Genomic DNA, 22,179 nt, shown 5'->3' on the forward strand with positions numbered 1-22,179 from the left:
TCTTACCACAGTAGAGAAATATGAAATTTTCTAAATGCTGTGGCCTTTTGACAAGTTTCACTTTTTGTCTAGACCTTTTCCTGAGAGGTCCTGGAGCCTGGAGCTCTGAGGGTGGATGGCCTGCCCACCGTGCCTGGGGTACAGAGGAGGCCTGATGGAAGAGAGGGGAAAGGGACCACAGGGTCAGGGCAAGAGAGGGACCAGGGAAGAGACAAAGAGGGGGAAAGAGGTGCCTGAGGCCAGGGGAAGAGAGGGCTGCGCTGCCTTTTAGGGGCTGCACACCCCGAAGTGTAACCTTTACTATGTTGGTAGGGTAAGTTTTTGGAGCATTTTTCTCCAGTACTTGAGAGCCAGTGTCTGATCTCCCTGTAGAAGGAGGGGCATTGTCACCAGCTGTAGCCTGTTGGTGGGATTACTCACCCACTCCAGGGCAGTTAGGAAAACTAGGGAGCATCACATTTTGGGGCTCTGGGGACCCACAGCTGCAAGTGCTCTACCTGGGAGCCACACTGCAGTCCTCACCTGGGAGTTTTTACATATGCCAGGTTTCAGGCTGCAGATTCTGTCTGTATTGCCCTGGGGTGGGGCCTGCACTGGGAGCTTTTCGATTTGTAGCCTTAAACCACTTATGTAGACATGAAGTTTTTACGTTTAACAAACATTCTTAAGACAAAGTATTGTGATGATCTTTGGATGCTTTGTCAGAAGCACTGAGAGTCCTAATTATTGCCACTTCTAGAGAGTGCTGGTGGAGGCGGGCATGATAGCACACATCTGTAATCCCAGCACTTGGGAGACTGAGCCAGGAGGGTTGCAAGTTCCAAGCCAACCTGGGCTACATAGTGAGACCTTGTCTCCAAAATAATAATCATAATAGGAAAATAAGTGCTCATGAGTGAGGGATTTTAACAGAGGTCTGAATTTGTCTCCTTGGTGCTCCTGCTTAGCTCAAAGCCATTCTCATGGCTTTGGTGCACATCTGCTGGGATCCAGGAGCGCTCTAGATGGAAGAGAGGCCTGTCAGGGGAGATAGAGGGAAGTCAAAGTCAACATGGCCTCTCTGGGAAATTTGAGCCCAAGACATATTCCTTGGTTTCAAATTTGGGGGTGATTCTAGGAGCAAGTGTCCTGAATTCAGCTGTCCATTCATCAGTACATTTTTACTTGGCACCTTCTAGGTGTTTGTTAAACCTGGGGCAGAATGCAGGCTGGGAGACAAGTTCTCTGGGCTCTGTGACTTCTGGTCATGTGCCTCAGTGACCTTCAGGCTACACCCCAGGCTCCAGTCTGTGTTATCGTCTTCTTCTCCAGCATGGATGTCTGCAGCAGCCTCCTCACTGGTCTCCTTGCTTCTGCTCTCAGCTTAGTATCTGCTTGAGAGATTTGAGAACAAAAACAAACAAAACCCAAAGACTGTCATCCCTGATCAAAGATTTCCAATGGCTTCTCCTCACACTCGGAACACAGCTCAAGTTCCTCGAACCTACAAGACCTGGCCTCCACCGCCTCTCCGTTCTCATCACCTCTCTCCTTTCCAGCCTTTTTTTTTTTTTTTTTAATGGTACTGGGGTTTGAACTCAGGGCCTACTCCTTGAGCCACTCCACCAGTCCATTTGTTGTGATGGGGTTTTTTTTTCAAGACAGGGTCTTGAGAATTATCTGCCTGGGCTGGCTTCCAACTGTGATCTTCCTGATGTCTGCCTCCTGAGTAGCTAGGATTACAGAAGTGAGCCACTGGTACCCGGCCTTCCTTTCCAGCCTGATTGGCCTTCTTGTTCATTTCTTCCTCAGGGCCTTTGCACTGGCTGTTTTCTTGGAATGTTCTTCCCCTTTCTCTGCTGTATCTCTGTTGTGAGATTCTAATCCTCTCTAAAGCAAAGACCCTGTACCAGCAATCTCTGTGTCCCTCCCAGCATCTAAAAAGGTCAATCCAAAAAGGCCATTTATGAACTGCTCACTAAGACTCTTGAGATCTGGACAGACAAAAAGGGAAAGCACATGACACTCTGGGCAAACCTTGCCCAGTTCTCTGGAACAGGTAACCTGAAAGAGCCAATTCAGCATGTTGAGTGCTGTGGTTCTCTTGCTGCTCAGAGCTGCAAAGATTTTACGCTTGTGCAAGCAGATCCTCTAAAAGAAGTAATTTTCTCTTCAGCAGCTCAGCCCACAGGCTCAGCAGTAAATCCACGGCAGTTTTTACAAGAAGATGGAGAGTGAAAAAAATCATCAGAAAAGGAGTCATCGCACCCTGGCGGCGCCAATCTCCTGTACGTTAATGGAATGGTGCCATAATTTGACTGCAATTTCTCTTTCTCTCTCTCTCTCCTTCCCTCCCTCCTCCTCTCTCTCTTTCCTTTCCTCCCTCTCCCTCTCTGTCTCCTTTTGTCTCTGTCTCTCTTTCCCTTTCTCCACTATGGAAAATACGTGGTGGCAGGTCTACACAGCATGAAGTGAGTCGTTGGGAGTAGAGATCTCTCTCTACTACCTGACATAATACAGCCTTTGTTTTGTATATGTGTTCCCTCATTTACATACTAGGAAGCTTTTCATTTGTAACCCTAATGCAGACAATGGTGTGGGATCTGCACAGCACTGTGGGGTGCAGAAGACCAGGGGGGCATCACATGGAGACTGGTAAGAGGAGGTAGGCACAGTTTCAGTCTCTTTTCTTCCATCTTTGCTTGATTTTCAAAAAGGCTTTTGCCCTACAAGTGTTCGTTTTGTTGAGTGTTCTGTAGTTACTTATCACTCAAAAATTGTTGATTTTTTTTCTTTAAGGATATACCTGAATCTAAAAGCCGTATACATCCATCTGGACCCTTGCAAATACACGGACTAGGGAACAGTCACTCAGTTCTACCATTAGAGAAAAGTCTTAATAATTTCTGTTTTCCTAGGTTGCAATACTTGAGCATTTTCCCACTTCTTTTCCTGGCAGATGGATTGGTTGGTGGTCAGTTGACCTCTAGGGCTGAGCTGGTGGTCAGGGCTGGCTGGCCAGGCCCAGTTTCTGGCACCGCTAGAGGTTGGCTGGATGAATGGATACTGCCATTGAGTCGTCCGGAAAACAATGCAATAGTTACTTTTACATAGAGGAAGAGCAACAGAGGAGAAACTCACTCGGGTGTCTCCCACTGCTCCAGGCAGAGCCCACCTCAGGCCCATCAGCTGCCACTAAGTACTCATTTGGGCTGGAGTTTGTGCCCATGAGAAAATCTGCCAGAACCTTATATCTGCATCTCCCCCTCCCCAGACCAACTCCTCAAGGCGGGCTACAAGACATGACACATGCAAGGCCTTGGATTCCAGTTCAGCTGTTACCAAGTGGGTCACCAGGTGCAGATCACTGCTCTGGAGCTCTACTTGTCTGTATACAAGAGTCAGTGAGGCATGGGTATAGTGGGGCATGCCTGTGATTCCAGTACTTGGGAGGCTGAAGCTGGAGGATTGTGAGTTCAAGGCCAGTGTAGACTACACAGCAAGAATCTTGTCTCAAAAAAAAAAGAAAAAAAAAACCCGGCGAGGCTGTCTAACACCCTTTGATTCATTTTTTTATCTGAAACACAAACACCTGTGAAGCCAGCAATACAGGTTTAGGTAGAAATGGCTCATGTCAGGCAGCAAATAAGCTTTGTCACAATGTCTGACAAGAACGAATACATTAGCTGGGCACCAGTGGCTCATGCCTGTAATCCTAGCTACTAAGCGGGCAGAGATCAGAAGGATCTCCGTTTGAAGCCAGCCCTGGGCAAATAATTTGCAAGACTCTATCTCGAAAAATACCCACCACAAAAAAAGGGTTGGGGTGTGGCTCAAGTGTGAGGTCCTGAGTTCAAACTCCAATATCACCAAAAAAAAAAAAAAATAATGAATACGTTAAGCATTTAGATGACGTCACTTGTGCATGGCTAAGTGTGTGTGGTCAGCACATGAGCACAGGGAAAGGGCCACATCAACAGTTCATGGCCCTGGGTCAGCGTTTGTGCCTCACGGAAGTGCGTGTGGCAGGGCAGGGGCAGGCAGGGGTGGAAGGAAGACTTTCTGAATCACAGGTACATTTTCATTTGCTACTTTTGGCAACCTTTGTAGGGCACAGTCTATTTTTCACGGTGACAGATGACTGACTGACTGACTGACAGCACCATCTCCTCCATCTCCCAGGAGGTGTACCTTGGGGACATTCTCCACTAAAATGGCAGATTATTCTTAGGCACACTGTGTCTGTGTGGCTGAGTTCTTGGCTTTATATCAACTTAAGAGAATCTAGTGAGGTACCTGGAACATTTACCTATGGTTCAGATGCCGTGTTTAAGGTGTACCTAGCATTGTGTTAGAAGCCTATAATATCAAATATTCCAGGTTCACAGTACATTAATGACCCTCAATTCTAAAGTTAGTAGTTTTTAGAAAGTAAACAAAAGATTTTTTTTTTTCTGTCTTGTTTGCTTTTTTGCGATGTTGGGGAAGAACCCAGGGCCTGTACACACCAGGCAAGCGCTCTACCACTGACTCATCTCCAGCCCTTGTTTTTTTTGAGACTAGATCTCACTACGTAGCTCAGGCCGGCCTTGAACTTTCAATCCTCCTTCCTCTGCCTCCCAAGGAAAAGGTTTTATTTTCTTTGATAGAATATTTTCCGTGACAAAAATTCTTGTTTGTATATAGTTACTGTAAAACGAGCTTGTCAGTCACTTTTGGTCATGTCTTCATTCTACATCTACACAGGGGTAGATGCTTCAAATCAAGAAAGAAATGTGCTGGAAATTACCCGTTTCATTGCAGCATAAAAGAAAAACATAATAAACTTTAAGCTTTATATAGAAATAAGCCCTGTCCTTTTTTTGCTGGGTGCCTGATGATTTCTCTCTTGCTGAAGCTCCCCAACTGTTTCTGACAGCAAAAAGACAGGTATCATTAACCTCAGGTGTTGGCTCTCAGGCATTCATGGGAATGAGGTAGAAATAAGTAGGCGTGCCCCACCTCTGAGGCTGTGGAGAGCAGATGCATACGGTGAGCCATCACCTCAATTCCTGGGGTACCAGGGGAGAGTCCCCCTGAATTTGCAGAGAGGGGTTTGGTTTTATGTTGCTCTAGCTGAAGTTGGAGTGAAAATTGTTTTTAAAGAAAAATGGATCCATATTCCAATCAAAGTAGTTTCCAAGGCCCTAGAATCAAGTTTATTAGTAAATCCATAATTTACTGAACCATTTTACCTTCCTTGAAAGTGATTCATGTATAAATTGGGGGATGGATTCCTGATTAATTTATTTTTGCTGCCCTTCTCAGATTTTAAAAGCTTCCATTCCTCAAGATCATCATCTTCATCAATCCCTCCAGTAAATTTCAAGACAGAACCAAGGCCCCAGCTTCTTTCTCCTTTGTGGAATGACAGAATCTTACTTCCAAAGCAAGTAGGAATTCTGTGGTCCCAGACAAATACCGACAAATAAAAAGTAAGGAGTCACTAGAGGAAATCTCTGCAGCTCGTCTTTGCTTTAGGTCACAGATGGCATGAGTGTGGAGTGCGAGCCGGTCTCTGTGTGCCATGCATTAATTTGCACTTTTAAATCTTCTGCCTGTGTTTATCTTCATGGGAGTGCCACAGGAGATCTACTTTGAGATACTGATTTTTTTTTTCTCTTGGAAAAATCGACACAGTGAAATGGTCTCTCTCCACTCATAAAGCCCATTAGAGAAAACCAGAATTGAGTTGCCGGGAAGGAAGCATGTCCTATTAAACCCTCTCATTCCGATCTCATTGAGGACTTTGTGGAGCTGGTGGTGAGTCCGTTTGGAAGGCAGTTGCATCTCTGCCAGTGTAAGCTACCCGACTTGGCACCCAGCAGTGACTGAGAAAGGACCACTGGAAACACACCTCCCTGCAAGATGTTTTACCCAAGGGGTAAAACTGTACTGGGTAGTAAATGAACTGTTTGAATTTCACGTGGACAACTGGTTTTTTTTGTTTTTGTTTTTTGAAGATAATTTCCAATTACTCCGAGCCTGGAGTTTAAGAGTGAATGATTGAACTGAAGTATTTTAGTAAAACTTGGTAGATAAATCAAACACTCTGAATTTCCCTCATACCTCTGACCATTTTGACAGCTTCTTATTTTAAAGAAATTGCTGCAAATTTGACAAAACTAATGTGGATGACAGTAATTGAACTTGACAATATCTAGATGGGGGAAGAAGTGAAATCACTATATTTAGAAGCCAGCGCTCCCTTTCTGCTCCCACTGCACATCCAGGTTCACCGTGTGCGCGCCCTGGTAGCCAGAACATCTGTTTCTGCTTGTTGTTCCCCATGGCTGCTTTTCAATTGGATTTCCTCAAGCAGGTCCCAGCTTGTCACTGCAGCCAGGGTCTGTTAGCCATCACCCCCGTTCCCACATTAAGGAGGAGGTTCAGAGCTAAGCTAATAACTTCCCTGCCTTTCTGACTGATTACAGCCATGCTCTCCCGGGCCACTTGTCATCTGCACTCCTTTGGGAGGGCGCTCTTCTTTATCTTACCTCTGCATGGAATTGGTTTTGTGCCTCTTATTCCTGGTGTTGTGTGTGAAAAGACACTGTCGCTGCACGTCTCCACTGATACAGAGCCGAAGTTATCAAGTTTCAAGCACAAAACCCACCATGCCCTTTGTGCCTGAATCCTAAAAGGGATGTGTGGTGACTCCCTTTCCTCTCCCTTCTCCACTCTGAGAGACAAAAAAGAAAGGAACTATCATTGCATATAGTTTACAGGAACTGGGTGACTTTTAGGATGAAATACTAAAAGTGGTTCAGTGTTCTGAACTGGGTTATCACGGGGCACAAAATCTTACATGGAAAATACTTGCCGTTTGTGGCATGCTAGTGGCCAGCCCCCATCCAAGGGGATGAGGTTGGAAGGAGCTATGTGATTGCAGAGATGAGATGTGACGGCTTCTACCTATTAAATGTCCCAGGCTAGCTACACTTAAGGGTGTGCCTAAACTCAAGGTCAGACAGAAGGCACTTAGCCTGCTAGCCAGCTAGGGGAATGTGGAACTCATTTCCCATTTCTGCTTTCTAGGTAGCTTCTGAGACAGCAAGGAAAACTGGGTTCAGTCCAGGCCCTCGTATCCTGGGGTTGACACTGTCCTGTCGTGACTCACACAGCTGATAAGCTTTGACAGGAATGGACTCCCTCTGCCAAACCCTGCACTGACTTGAAACTTGAAAAGTATCCCTTTCCTTAGGGCAGGCGTTCACAGGGAATGCCCTCTTCTGCCAAACCTTGCTGCAGTCCCTTGCTCAGGGCTATGGTAAGGTAAAGAATGGATATTGGATGGGTAACTACAAGATGTAATAGTCCCAAGGGGTCAACAGTTGTTGTTTTGATGGGACTGGGGTTTGAACTCAGGGCTTTGCACTTACAAAGCAGGTACCCCAGTCCATTTTGCTCTGATTATTTTGGAGATGCGGGTCTTGCAAACTATTTGCCCAGCTGTCCTCAAAGTACAATCCTCCCAATCTCAGTCTCCCTGGTAGCTAGGATCACAACCATGAGGCACCAGCACCCAGCTTCACGTGGGGTTACTGAAGCACAGGAAGCCAGATTAGGATGCAGGAATGTTCTGACACACCTAGGGACTCCTCTTCAGGGCAGGGGGGTGGTGGGGGAGAACAGGAAAGAAATTTTACCCAAATTTCTGACTACTGACGACATGAGCAATGCCAGCTCTGCTTTTCTTAAATGCGATCACAACAGATCTTTTGTCCTGAGTTTATCTACCTCCTTTGATTACCAGTTTTATAAGTACTTTTGAAAAAAGATCTTTTAAAAACTGAAGTCATGTTAGGAGCCAGTAGCTCACTCCTGTAATCCCAACTACTCAGAAGGCAGAGATCAGGATAATTGTGGATCAAAGCCAGCCCCGGGCAAATAGTTCACGAAACCCTAGCTCAAAAAAACCCAACACAAAAATAGGGCTGGTGGAGTGAATGGCTCAAGGTGAAGGCCCTGAGTTCAAACCCCAGTACTTCTGTTTGAGAAAACTCTGAGAAATACCTGCGTCCTTCCTTGCCTTCAGCTCCTGGCTTCCTCCATCCTCTTATATATGGAGGGAAAACTTACTGTACATTAAATATAGGGTGAATTGAGAGAAACTGAGAAGAAAGGTGGCCCAGGTTGAAAATCACCTAAAACGAGTGTCCGCCCTCAGCTCTGCAGAAGAAAGGAAAGGTCTGGGGGCGAAGGGACAAGGTAACAGGGTGATGACAGGCAAGGAAGAGTAAAACGAGCAATTGCTGGACAACTCTTGATCATCTGTCCTTTTTATGATGTCTGGTGACCTCACTCTAAATGGTCTGTCATTCTATGACAGTGACTCTCTGCCACTTTCACTTGAGGACAAATGCAGTGATTTGCAATAAGAATGAAGGAGTTCCCCCAAAACCATCACAGGTAAACCCCACGATGAAATCTAGGCTGTTGCCAAACACTGGAGGGGTGAAGGGTGGAGAAAGTGTATTCTAGGTTAGCAGTTTTCATTCTGGCTCCTGTCTCAACTTCAAAACACTTCCTTTTAAATAATTTCATATACTACACGTGTTGTCTCAATGACAATATAATAGTAACTACTCATACTCTGTTTTATTGTCATTTCCTATCAGGACTTTGTTGTACTTGGACACAAGTCCACTCCAACACCAGATTCAGTTTTCTATCCTTTGATTCCCCCTTAGCATTGTATCTGAAGCATTGTGTTTACTACAATCTTACTTATGACCGAAAGGCAAGTTTTGTTTCTTTTTTGTGGTGCTGGGGATAGGACCCAGAGGCCTCATGCTTGTTAGGGAAGTACTTTACCACTGAGCTACATCTCTAGCCCATGACAAGATTTTTAATGACTATATAATATTCCACCAAGCAGGCGGTCCAGAGCTGGATTGAAGATTATTGTCAATTTTTCACTGGCAAATTTGTTTGTAGATACAAGTGTTTTAATAGCTAGAATTTTCTTCTGTGTTATGATCCTAGACCCACTGAGTGTAAATGGTATGCATCTGTGGAGAAATCTCAGGGCTTACTTTTCAATGACAAAGAAAGCTTTCAGTGTTTTAGTTTAGCAAAGGAGCTAAGCTAGTGGAGTGGCTCAAGTGGTAGAGTGCCTGCCTAGCAGGCATGAGGCCCTGAGTTCAAACCTCAGTACTGCTCCACCCCCAAGAAAATTAGCAGAGGAGCTAAAATGTCGACTAGAGTGAATTTACTTATCTGACCACATCTTATTAAGATACGGGGTAAACTCTGGCTTATTCTGAACTGTCAACTCAGAATTGTTAAAATGCAAAACCCATAGCTTGTGTTCAATAAAAATACACAAAATTTCCAGCACAAAACAAAAAAATTCTTTCACCTTTATCTATCTGTAAATTTGGTTTGTGAGTATGTCTTAGGGAAGGTGGATGGAAGGAGGAGGATGAAATGGCAGAGAGGGCGTATTAATAGGTTTGTAACGACATAAAATTTATTCTGGGTGTGTGGTAAAACTTAATGGTTCGTAAATAGCAAATTCATTATATTTTTAATACTCAGGTTATATTAACACCATATAACATCTTTATGGTACCATTAGTAGCATTTAAATCCTTGACTCAACATGAAAAACAAACATTTCCAAATCTTGGCCATGAAATGATTAGCTATTTAAATAAAATGTTTTAATAAATATTATTGGATTAGAGCTTGGTTGGTTGGGTCATAAACTGTCGTATAAGTGTTTTATGCCATCCGTTACGCTGCATTTTTAAATGTTAACAAATTAATTTATATTAAAGTCTGCATCAAGGTAAAAACACCTTGTTTTTGCTGGGGTATCAGGAGTGAGGACAGTATGTCATGTGGTCGTTTTGTTTCTCATTCCATCACACCAGTGCCAGCAGACATGTTAAGACATAAAAGGTGGGCTGGTTTGTTAACTATTCATTTATAATTTGCATTAAATTATGTGTAGGACTAATCTTTAATCTGAAAGACACAGTATTATAAAGCTCTCAGAATACATAATACCTATTTGGTAATTTAGTGCTACTTCTAAGTGTTGACTAGAATGCACACAAATGCTTGTCAGTAACGATATTTAATTTTCCCAGGAGACTTGGTCTACATTGGTAGTGAACTCAATAATTCATTTGAGCCTTCAGGTCACTAAGGGAAATATCAGTTTGGGGACACCAGCTCTTCCGTGATGGATGGTGACTCTGTTACTTGCTTGTCATGGTGACACTGTCATTCATTGCCTAAAAAACCATTTCAACACAGAGTGGCGACTTTGAGGGGCTTATTCCTTCGTGGTCTTGGGGAGTATCACGGTAAATCTCACTTTTGGTTTGGAAGCCAGAGAGTCCTTTGGCTGGACGATCTCAGAGCGCAGTAAATTCCAGCTCAGCATTCCACATGCTCCAATGGTCAGATATTTGATTAAGCGTCATAGCCGTGATATCCAATTTGCATTTGGTAAACTGAAAACATCCAGTGTCTTGAGGAAGCTGGCTGTGGCCGACTGGTGATTTGTATTATAGTAGCCTGGTGACTGCCCAATGGAGCATGTAAAAACAGTTCATTAAAATGTTTACGTGCCTCGCTGCTTAATGCAAAGAAAGCTTTATTGGAGTCTTATAAAAACCTTGGTGACTTCAGGTCAGAGTCAGAGCAATGTGTTGTCATAATTCAGTCGCCCACCTTCTCTCTCCACCCTCTCTCTCCCGAGTGCAGAAAAGAACCAAAGCACTTCCATGGCCCCTTTTCTAAGTCCACGGATTTTCAGATTTTTAAAGTTCCTCTAGCCTTTCCTCTTCTTCACTCTCTTAAAACCAATTAAAACATTCCAAGTTCACTTGTAGGCAATTTGTAATACTTTTTGCATAAACCTTGGGGTGTTTGTAATAAAATCTAACCAATAGATAGATTGATCACAATCTATCACTGCATTTTGTTTAGAAGTTAAACTCTGATGGAACTTCAACTTTTTTGAACATCAAAAATAATCAGTATTAAACTAGCAAACAGCCCTGATAATTTAGGTGCTAGCTAATGTCTCCCATTCACTTCAAAACTATTTTCAGACCATGAGGATATGACTAGGAAGCTGTGTGAGGCTGCAAAATTCCTCTGTGACAGTAAGAAAATATTTTAAAACAATTAGATCTTTAACAACATTAAAAAAAAATCCTTCAAAGAAGAAAAATAACCATTTTAAATAGAAAACTAACCCATATGAGCATTTACCTTCACAGGATATACACATTTCGATTTTTTGTTGTTGTCATTACTGGGGTTTGAACTCAGGACCTCATGCTTGATAGGCAGGTACTCTACCACTTGAACCACTCCACCAGACCTGTTTTGTGTTGGTATTTTTGACATAGAGTTTCTTGAACTATTTTCCTGGGCTGGCTTCTGTGATCCTCCTGATCTCTGCCTCCTGAGTAGCTAGCATTACAGACGTGAACCACCAGCACCCACCTAGATTTTTAAACGGAAGGAAATATTTGCAATTCGGAGTATTCCATATGCATCTTTATTCGGTAGTTGACTATGTTGAAAAGTACCCAAGAAATAAGCACGAGAAGAAAATCTGCCTTCAGGAATAAAGACAGTGCTCAAATCATAGCATAGTCTAATATTAAGAAAGATACACTCTGTTTTCTCTCCTTCTCTTGTGGCTCACAGCACTATTACACAGGCGAGTGCACAGAGGCCAGACGGCACAGCTCTGCTGCTGTCACACACAGCAATTAAAACAGATGCTCCTTGTATACAGCAACCGTCTCAAAATATTCTCGCTTTTCCATGTATCCACCAAGGCATGGCATTTAAAAACTGTATCTTGATGGGTTTGTGAACATCAAAATCCACCCACCCCACCTCCTGCAAAGCAGGAGATCGGTGCCCAGCTGGCACCCAGCTGGCATTTGGTGCTAATTTCCCCTAATTCCTAGGATGGTCCAAGCTAGGGGAGGGTTCTTTTGGTATCTGATATTACATCAGATGAGGATGAATTTAACTGTAACATACTGTGCATAGTCAAAAAGTATTGGTAATAAATCAAACCACTGCCTGGCACGATGCATTGGCCATGGTGGAAAGTCATTAAATATTTGTGAATGAAAGAAAGTTGAAGGAGTGATTTTTAAAATCTGTTTTGAAATCCACTGGCTGGGTCCTCTTAAGTGAAAGTATGAAGTTAGAGGAGAGGAAGGGAAGAGAAAAATTGGTGCAATAAAATAAGCCAATGGGCCTTTGGCTCACGCCTGTAATCCTAGCTACTTGGGAGGATCTCAGTTCATAGCCAGCCCTGGCCTGGGAGATCCCATCTCCAAAATACCCAGAGCAAAATGGACTGGTGGTGTGGCTCAAGCAGTAGAGCACCTGATTTGCAAGTACAAAGCCCTGACTTCAAACCCCAGTCCCACCAAAATAAATAAATTAATAGGTAAAAATAAGCCAAATATTATTTGCTTTTGAGAGTTAGCCTGCATAGTCTTCAAGTAGACACTGAACACCATTTAAGATATCTAGTGTGGGATGAAGTTCAGTGGTAGAGTACTTTTCTTGTATGCACAAGGCAAGTACTGGGTTCAAGGCTAAGCCCAGCAAAAGGTTCGAGAGACACCTCCTCTCTTCCCACCCAACAGAAAAAGCTGGATGTGGTGTGCACTGTCATCCTAACTGTGGCAGGAAGCATAAGCAGGAGGATTGAGGTCCAGGCTGGCCTGGGGGAAAAGTGAGACCCCATCTTAAAAATAACCAGAGCCAAAAGAGCTGGAGGCATGGCTCAAGCAGTTAGTAGGCAACCCTGAGTTCAAACCCCAGTACTGACAAAAATAAATAAAAATCAATTTTTGCTTGTTTTGTTTTAATTAATTAATTTAAAAATTTTGAGACAGGGTCTTGCCGGGTAGCCCAGGCTGGTTGGGAACTCATCACCTTCCTGCCTTGACCTTCTGAATGCTGGAGCTACATGCATGCACCACTGTACTGGCTCCTTAATTTAATTATTTTGGCTGGCACAAAATAATTGTACATATTTACGGGGTACTATGTGATGTTTCATTTTATGTATACATTGCATAATGATCGAATCAAGGTAACTACCCATTCCCTTAAAATTTTATCATTTCTTCGTGGTTAATACTTTCAAAATCTTCCAGCAATTCTGAGCTATACAGGGCATTGATGTTAACTGTATTCACCCTGGGGTACCATGAACATCACAACTCATTCCTGTGTGACCCAAAGAATCCATTTTTAGCAAATCTGATGGACTGAAATCTGTGTGTGTGACTTGTGATTACCGATACATGAGGACAGGGGAGCAGGTGTGATGTAGGTGTCTGAAAGGGGGAGAAAGGTTGGTTTTGAACCTCACTACACCTACGATCATGGCTGGTCCATTTCTAGGATGAAAAAGAGAGGTCTTAGAGGCATTAGATTATGCTTCTTATTCCTGGAAGCTTCGAGAAGACCGAGGAGGGTGGAGAGGGGAAGCGCGGGAGCGTGTGGGTTTCCTCCAGCCCTCTCAGGTTTAATTGTGAGCGAATGACCCCAGCCCTGCAGTATATCAACCTGATGAATGTAATTGATAGCCAAACGTTTTTTACAGGCTGTTAAATGGTAGGACCACAACGAAATGTATATAATGTTGATTAAAGTGGTTTTTGCACCAAAGGGTCAGAGACATTAACAAGTTAAAAGAAAGAGGGAGCTCTGTGCTTATTCCCCTAACCTCTGTTCACTCTTTTCCCATAATTGACACCACATGTTTACGCTGCAAAGTTGGGCGAATTGAAGGCTGTTAGGATGCAATGTGTTTAGAAGTGCTCTTGAGATTAAGGTGCTCAGAGAGGGCTCAGGGAGGTGGGCTTCAGACATTGTCGTAGCACATGGTAAAAGAGAAAGATTAAAATAAACCCGGCCAGTTTGCCTTGTATTAAATTGTCTGGCTCATGAAGGCAGAGTAAAGTTAACAGTAACTCTGAAAACAATTCAAGCGGACATCTAAATGATAATTACTGGGTAATTTTGTTTGGGTTATAATTTGTGGTGTTATTTTTGTAACTGACATGAGACATAATATATTTTTCAGGGGTCTGCCCTAGCTGAGAACAAATGGAATCTGTCAGAAAGTATTGGTGGGAACAGTCATTGAAGAAAGCTGTTGAGGTTGTTGAAATACTGTCCTGACTTAGTTTTTTTTAGCCCATTCATCAGTGGAATACTTCCCTTAAGATGTGATGACTGTGGACATGTGGCGTAGAGCAGGCTCTCTGCCGAGGCTTCTAAAACCCTCTTTCATGAATACAAAACTGGCACGGGGTCTTTCTCCATGCCTTGTCATCCGGGTAACCTGAGCCAAGGGTGTCTTCACCTCTGGTTCCCCAGGCCTGGCCCTCTCCCTTCGTTTTCCTCTCTTGCCTGTCTGTTCCATCTATGCTTGAGGTCTCTCTGTAGCATCAAGGCCACTTGCAGCGGCTTCAGTTCTTGGTCCTTCCCCAGCGGCCCTCCTATCTACTGACTATCCTGACCCCTGCCCCGGCTGTGAACTGGACGAGCAGACCACCCAACCTCCTGCCAGCCCCGATGGCAGCTGTGCTCCACACTTCCCAGGCGGCACAATTTTGTGGAATTTACCTCTGTCCTCATCTGGCTCTGATTATTTGCTGACTTGTAATTTTAGTTATTTGTGTGCAAGCCTCATCTGCTTTGCCAGACTGGAAGCTCCCAGATGACAGGCACTGTACCTGCTCCCTTTTGGGGAGTCTTTCTTGTCTCCCCCCTGCAGGCAGGGTGCTCAGCACAGTGAGAAAATTCAGTAGATCCCCTCTGAGTGAACCTGTGACATCGAGGTAGACACACCTGGCATCCTAAAAAGAATCCAGTGATTAATATCCAGGGATTGACCACACACCTGGCTAAACCAGCAGCCAACCAGCCTAAACTCCATTTCGTAGATGGGATGGCATAGATTGCATAGATGTGAAATCCAGAGGACAGATATTTTAAATTTCCACAATATCTTGTTTCCAAAGATTTGAAATCAAGATGTTATATCTTCCACATGGTGGGAAATAGCTCCATGGTGACATCTAAGGCTGAAGGAGTTAAAATGATCCTTGAACTCAAGTCTTCCGATAACACATTTTATAAACCAGTCAGAGACTAGAATAAGTCTTGTGGATGAGACTAGACAGCCTCAAACCATTCTGAGCTCCAGGCACAGAACCTGTGCTGTGTAGCAGAATTTTATTTGTCAGTGACTTTACGAGGAGAAGATCTACCAATCATTTAATTTCTTTTTTTCCCTATATTATATTAAAAGGAGAATTTGTCCAGCCTCAAGCACCCAGACACACGAAAACAATAAACACACATTTTGTTCATTTAATGATAATTTCAACAAGGTTCATAAGAAACTAAATAATTAGGTTTCTTTATGAATGTTCTAATTTTTCTTGACTATTTCTCATCACATAGGGATTTAAAATAATAAAATTGGTTATCGAAATCATTAAAACAAAAAATCAGTCCTTTTTCACTTATGTTGTCTAGAAAAAGAACTCTTTTGGTTCAAATTGTATGTTTCCTCAATTTTGTTCAGTCCTTGATGTTATATTTTAATTGAAATAAAATATTTTCCAAGTGAGAACTCATCAATTCAGACAAAATAGTTCTAAGCTGTAGGAGCAAAAATTCAAGAATCCTGAAGTTAGAAACATGTCTGCGTCTTTTTTTTTTCCATGACTAACCCATGTCTATTCTCTATGAAATTGATGTCAAAAAAGTATTATATATTTTCAGCAGGAAATAGAAGGCTACCCTCTACTCTCCTTGTCAGGACGTCGCATCCCTTTAATCATACTTTTCATTTTAGTACATTGAAATTTCCGTCACCAAGGACAACACCATAAATAAAAGTGTTTGTGAAATTTCACCTGCAGCTTCAGAACTTTGTGCATTAAGCATGAGACTAGCAGAGAGGCGGTCAGATGTGAAAATTTATAATCATTTATTACGTACGGCTGAAGCAAGAAGGGAATAAAAGCGTGAAGGCATACATCTATAAACGGAAGCCGAAAAGCTTAAATGAAAAGTAAAGTGAATTTCTGTGTCTTGTCATAAAGTAATGAGAAGCTAGAGCTTTTTATTCATAGCATCCCAAGATGCATTTACTCTCAATCTAGCCTCAGCAGTAAACGCTTCCCTGATGTATTGCTTTGGACTTACAAAGAAATATTTGTGCTCTCCATAATAGTATAGTTAGGAGAATTACTGCACGGTTGAGAAGATTCTATAAAGGTTTATAGCTGGTGGTGTTACTATAATTTAATCACAATGTAGCTAATGTAGTACTTTAATATCACAGGTTACTTTTTTATTTACCATTTATTAGGAGCTGACAGAGTCCATCATCTCTACATCATAAACAAATCATGGACAGATTCTAGAGGAACCCTAAAATTCCAGAGATGTACTGTGGTGCTTTTACACTGCCACCTTCCCTGTAATGATCTCACTGTCCAATTATTATTTAGATCTGTGAAATGTAAATCAGGCTCCCTGTTCTCAGTCCATTGGCCAAAGAAAACTCGAGAACATTTTATTTCATGAACACAATTAGCACTTACGCTGTTTGTGCATAAATACGTCATTGATCCAGTTCTAGTAATGGCCAGAAGTGGTTGCTGAAAAATAGTGAGGATGTTGACTGGCAGATTCCTGCTGGTAATACACTAACAAACATGACCAAAACATGAAGCTTCCATCAAAACTTTCTCATTAGAATTTTTTTTATAAAAAGTGAGATTTTTTTTTTACACTTGCAAGCCAAATGCAGCTGGTTTTATATTCTCTGTGTATATCTATTTCTCTCTCAATAGATAGGAAGACAGATAGCTACGCATAAGTGGTAGTCATCTTTGTTAGAGTATTCAAGTCACAATAACAGAGCTGATGCAAGGATTGTAAGCGAGATGAGTGATGGGAAGACACTCATGTTCCTGAAGCTGTGTGACTGTGGAAAATAGACTCAGGGCAAGTCTAAGTGTTAGTCTAGGTTTAGTTCTCTGACCTTGGACCAGTGTCCTGACCCCCATAAATCTCTCTACTTCCATCTACAAAATGGGGGATGGTATTAGTCCCACGAATCCCCCTGAATTGCTATAAGGATCCAAAAAGATGTGGTATGAAAAACATTCAGCAAACTGAAGAAGTACACAAAGTACTAGGTTTTTGGATGTGTGAGGCGTTAAACAAATGTAGCATCGACTGCTCAAAGCAAGGACTTTTCATCTAATATTTTAATAGTTTTTTATTACACAGAGGGTGCAAACATCAAGTGAAAAAAAGTTCTGTCATTTACCCAATATTTAATTAAGCAACTACTGTGTCAGATGTGACAGAGCCTATTGTATTAAGATTAGTTGATGACTGTCCAAAAGAAGAATGAATCTAAATGACATTGATTCAATTGAATCGTTGATTCAAATGAGGTTCAATGTTTGTATATAACCATGTCCACATCACCTCATCTTGCCACTTTGTCACTCTGTGCCTTCCAGCAGGATTGATTAGATTTTCTAATTCTTTAATTCCTGGGAATTTACACACCTTTAAATTCTCCCTAGACCTTTATCTCACCTAGGGCTAGTCCCAGGTGAAGTGGTTAGGCTATAATTCAGTGACAGTGACTGATGTCTAGTTTGGGAGGTGATACTTTGGAAATAAAAATGGCCCTGCTCAGAAGTACAGCTTTAGATTAACAACTCAAAGAAAAAGAAACAGTCTTGGGGTAACTGAAGCGGCCATTCAGTTGAGAACAGAAATGTCAACACAGCAGTGGGCTGTATTGATTTTTTCATGGCGGTTATTTAGCTCCTGGTGCCTGGAACATCCTCTCCTTTGTCTGTCAAAGTCTTGCTAATTATTTGAGGTCCACTCGAAAGGTTGCCTCATCCATGAAATCTTCCTACTTACTCCTTGTTTTCCAAAATGCTGTTTTTCAGTATAAGTTCAAAAATTTGCTGTATGTTATGGTCATTACTGTGCAATTATTTATTATACTTCAAGGTGGGTTTTGTATTGGTTATGTGAGAAGGTTCTTAGCCTCAAACTTGTGATACTCTTGCTTTTTCCCTCTGAGTGCTGGGATTGCAGGCATGCCTCACGAGTGGTTTTATACTTTAAATTTTTAAGACAATAACTAGTTATCATCTTTGAGCTCCTTTTGTCTTCTGACATCATGTTTTGCACAAAAAGACACTTAAACTGTTGTTGAATTTAATTACACTATTTAAAAAATATGTGGTGTAGTTTGTAGATAAATATTAGAATTTTTTCTATTGGTTACTTAAAAAATAAGAGCTCAAATTATTTGTGGTATTATAAAATTGTTTTTCTCCTGCATGGTGAAATCTTTTAAATATATTTCTCCTCCTTTTTCCTTCCTTCCTTCCTTCCTTCCTTTTCTTTCTTTAATTGCTGGGGATTAAATCCAGGACCTTCTATATGCTAAGCAAGCACCTCTACCACTGAGCCACATCCCCGGCCTGTGTTCTGTTCATTCTTCATTCTGTATGTCCTCTCACACACGCCTAACAATAGCTGCAGCCTGAAGTTTCTCCTGTTTGCAGTACTGTGCTGAGGAGAGAGATTCAGGGAAGTAGAGATGAAAACAAACCTTCCTGGAGCGTGGTTGTCTCAGGACTGGCACAGGTCTGGGGATTGGGGCAATCCTAGTTAGCTGTAGACACCACTGACTTCTTTCTGCTGGACTATCAAAGAGGGAACGTGAGCAACTAGCACCTGTGGACAATGTGCTTAAGGTGAGGATCGCTCATCTTCCCTGCCCAGCCTTACTGTGGACTGAGGCATGTTTTCCACACTCTAGAACAATGCGTATCTCACCTCAGGGTGGAGATAAACAGAACTACAGGAAATAGGATTGATTAAATGCGCCCAAAGCCTTCCTACTTTGGTCATTACAGTAAGATATAGGGCCAGTGGCACATGTCTGCAATCCTTGCTTCTTGGGAGGCTGAGATTGGGAGGATTGAGGCTGGGCAAATGTTTTGCAAGACCCCATCTCCAAAATAATCAAAGCAAAATGGAATGGAGTCTGGTACACCGCACGAGCTTGTCCTAGAAACCTAACTGGGGGCAACAAAAGGTGCCGGAAAAGACAACAGACAGAAGACCAAACATGCACAAAGCTGGGGCCAGGCAGGCTGGGCGCTTGGACGGAGACACACCAGCCTCCTCCACCTCCAGTGAGTTTATTATATACAGTCGCAACACGAGGAGGAGAGGCATTTTTGGGGGAGGGGGCGTGACATTGTAATCCTCAGGAACAGGAGAAAGCTGTGACAGCTTCTCTCTGAACATAAACATCTTAGGAAAAACAGCTGTACTGCATCTTGCCCACTTTTGTAGCTGAGGCTGTGCCAATCCAAGCGGGCAATTTATTGGGCATAACTGTGCTTGCTCCCTTCTGCGGTTTGGGGCTGTCCCAAACCCAAACACACAGCCTATTCGATATACCTGTCCGCTCCCCACACTGGAGGTGTGGCTCAAGTGGTAGAGCTCCTGCTTTGTAAGCAAGAAGCCCTGAGTTCAAACTCCAGTCTCACCAAAAAGAAAAAAAAGTGTAGAAATAAACTTTAATGCTTGTGCTAATAATAGGAAATCACAATTTAGTAAGAAAAATAGAAACCACACCACTTGGGAAGTCCTGTGTATCACATCAGCTCCAACACCAACTGGATATGTGACCCAAAGCATCCTCCTTTCCCTATTTGAGAATTGGTCTGTTTCTGTTACTGTAACTAACTACAGGAGGCTGGGTATTGATATAGAAAGGCAGTTTGTTTTGCTTACGGTTCTGGAGGCTCAGGCCTGGAGGTGGGATCACCTTGGCTCTGATGAAGACCTCGTGGTGTGGCATCACAATAGCAGGAGTGTGTATAACAAGAAAAGATCACAGAATAAGACAGGAAGCCAAAGTGACTTGGGTCTCTTTGAATCCTGTCCCCACCCTGTGACCTAAACATTTTCCCACAAGGCCCGCCTCTTAAAGGTCCCATCATTTGCTTGTGTACTGCTTCCAACATATGAACCCTTGGGGGGCACACTTAAAGCATACGTGAACCGTGTGTTTACGTGGTGTCTGTATGAAGGTATTGCAAAACACCATAAAATCATGCTAAGGAAAAAGTGGGTTGATGTTAAGAAGATAATCCTCTCTCTGGAGTAAATTAAATAGCACAGGGGTAATAGTTAATGTGTGCCTGGGATACAGAAAATACTCAAATCCTTGTTGGACTTGAGTTTCAGGGAAGATGCAGTAACTCTTGACAGTGTCTGAGGCTCTGGACATGGAGAGGACCCTGGCTGTAGGCTTCCTACCTCGAGCCTGAGGGGACTCCACGTGACTGAGTAGGAGCTATGGAACCGAGTGGGGATGAGGGAAAAGAAATCCTATTGACCTTTTTGCATCTCTCTAAATGCTGCACTACATTGTAGTTCCTTTTTGGGTATAATTACTAATAATAGTGTTACTGATATTTAATTACAGTATTTCATGTGTAAAATGAGAACATTTAATAAGAATAGTTAGCTGCCCAGAGAAAAGCCTAACTAAGTGGGAAAGCCTGCCAATCTGATCCTTGCTTAAGAGGAGGGAAGAAAGTCTCCAGCCCAGTTGCAGACTCAGAACCTCTTCTCTTTGCTCCCATCCCTCTCTCTCTTCTCTTTCTCTCTCTCTCTCTTCTCACGTGGGGGGAGACACAAGCTGCAAAGACAGTCTGGACTCAGAGCTTTCTGGACTCAGAGCTTTTAGGAGAAGAGTGAAGGGACAGTGACCACCTCTCTGTGTGAAGGAGCAGTAATCATCAGAGGACTGCAATTGTCAGTCTGTCCAGCACTACTGCCACTAGGTGGGAAGAAAATGAGGACACCTTGGAATCTCCAAAGCCAAGGAGGTATTTCAAGGAAAAGAGCAAAAAAGGACACACCTCAAGCATGTCACCGAAGCTTGGAAAGACCATTTTTAGTGGGAGCTGTTTGGGGGCGAAGAGGGGAAGACTGTGTTATACTGAGTTGAGGACTGAGTGAGGGAGTGAAGAAACAGACAGGAAGTATAGATAAACTCTTTAGAAACTTGACTGTAAGGAGGAAGACAGAGATAAGAATAAGAGGAAGGAAGAGTTGGGTGGCTTTTTTTTTTTTTAATTTTTTATTGAGACGGGAGAATCTTGAGCATGTTTACATGTCTCTGTGAAGGGTCCAGGTGTGAGAGTGTAAGGTGAATATTCCCAGAGAGAAAAGGGACATCTTATGGGTGTGCCAAGAGATCAGGGCACCTTGGGTTCCATCCCCAGGGAAGGGGGTGCTGGCCTTAAGGGGTAGGAGGGGAGGGAGAAGAAAGAAAGTGTGAAAAATCAGCATAGGTGCTCTTGAAACTAAAGGACTATGTCCTTTAATCTAGAGAAGGGAATAAAATATTCTAAAAACTGGAAGAAAATTTCTCTCCTTGCATTGTGAGCTCTTGGAGGTTAACAACTTTTGTCTTAAATTATTTTTGCTCCAAACCAGTCAGTAAATGTGTGTTGAACTGAATGGATAAAAATCCTACTATTTAGAATCTCTAGTAAATAAAAGTTAAATTCTAAATACAAATCCTATGGGCCACAGATCATGATCTAGCAGATAAACCCACAGAGCTGCCTCAGCCCAGTGAGGAATGTATTTTCAAATGTATGGAGGTTGACACCATAAAGGCTCACTGTATTCATGAACAGCACTTTCATGTACTAATCTTTATTTTAATCCAGTAGAACTTCAGAATGTGTGTCTTGCTTGAATGTCTGTTTGCCAGACTTAATGCTTAAGTTAGTGCTGTAAGGAAGCCCCAGCAGGTTAAGTTTGCATTTTGTAGACTCTGGAGCTCATCTATCTTGACGCCTCTGGTACATGCCCTGCAACTACACTTATCTTATATCCTGGTATTCAGGGTACAACAGGTTATTCAAGGTGGGCCCATAAATTAGGAAGAATTACATTACAAGTGAGTACTCTTGTAATATAAAACAAACAGAACTCTGGCCTACTGGCCACCACAAAGACAAGCTGTTAGGAAACAGCACTGGATTTGGACTT

At 42.6% G+C, this 22,179-nt stretch overlaps 1 long non-coding RNA gene across 1 annotated transcript; it reads left to right on the plus strand.

Moving 5' to 3' along the window:
• The first annotated feature begins 2,106 nt into the window (after window positions 1–2,106).
• LOC141413979 (uncharacterized) lies at window positions 2,107–9,596 on the plus strand. The gene is made up of 3 exons (XR_012439061.1): window positions 2,107–2,267; window positions 2,568–2,644; window positions 5,287–9,596. It is a non-coding gene; the product is annotated as an uncharacterized lncRNA (long non-coding RNA).
• The last annotated feature ends 12,583 nt before the right edge of the window (window positions 9,597–22,179 follow it).

The sequence above is a fragment of the Castor canadensis genome, chromosome 11 (assembly GCF_047511655.1).
Source record: "Castor canadensis chromosome 11, mCasCan1.hap1v2, whole genome shotgun sequence".
In the NCBI taxonomy this organism is placed as follows: Eukaryota; Metazoa; Chordata; class Mammalia; order Rodentia; family Castoridae; genus Castor; species Castor canadensis.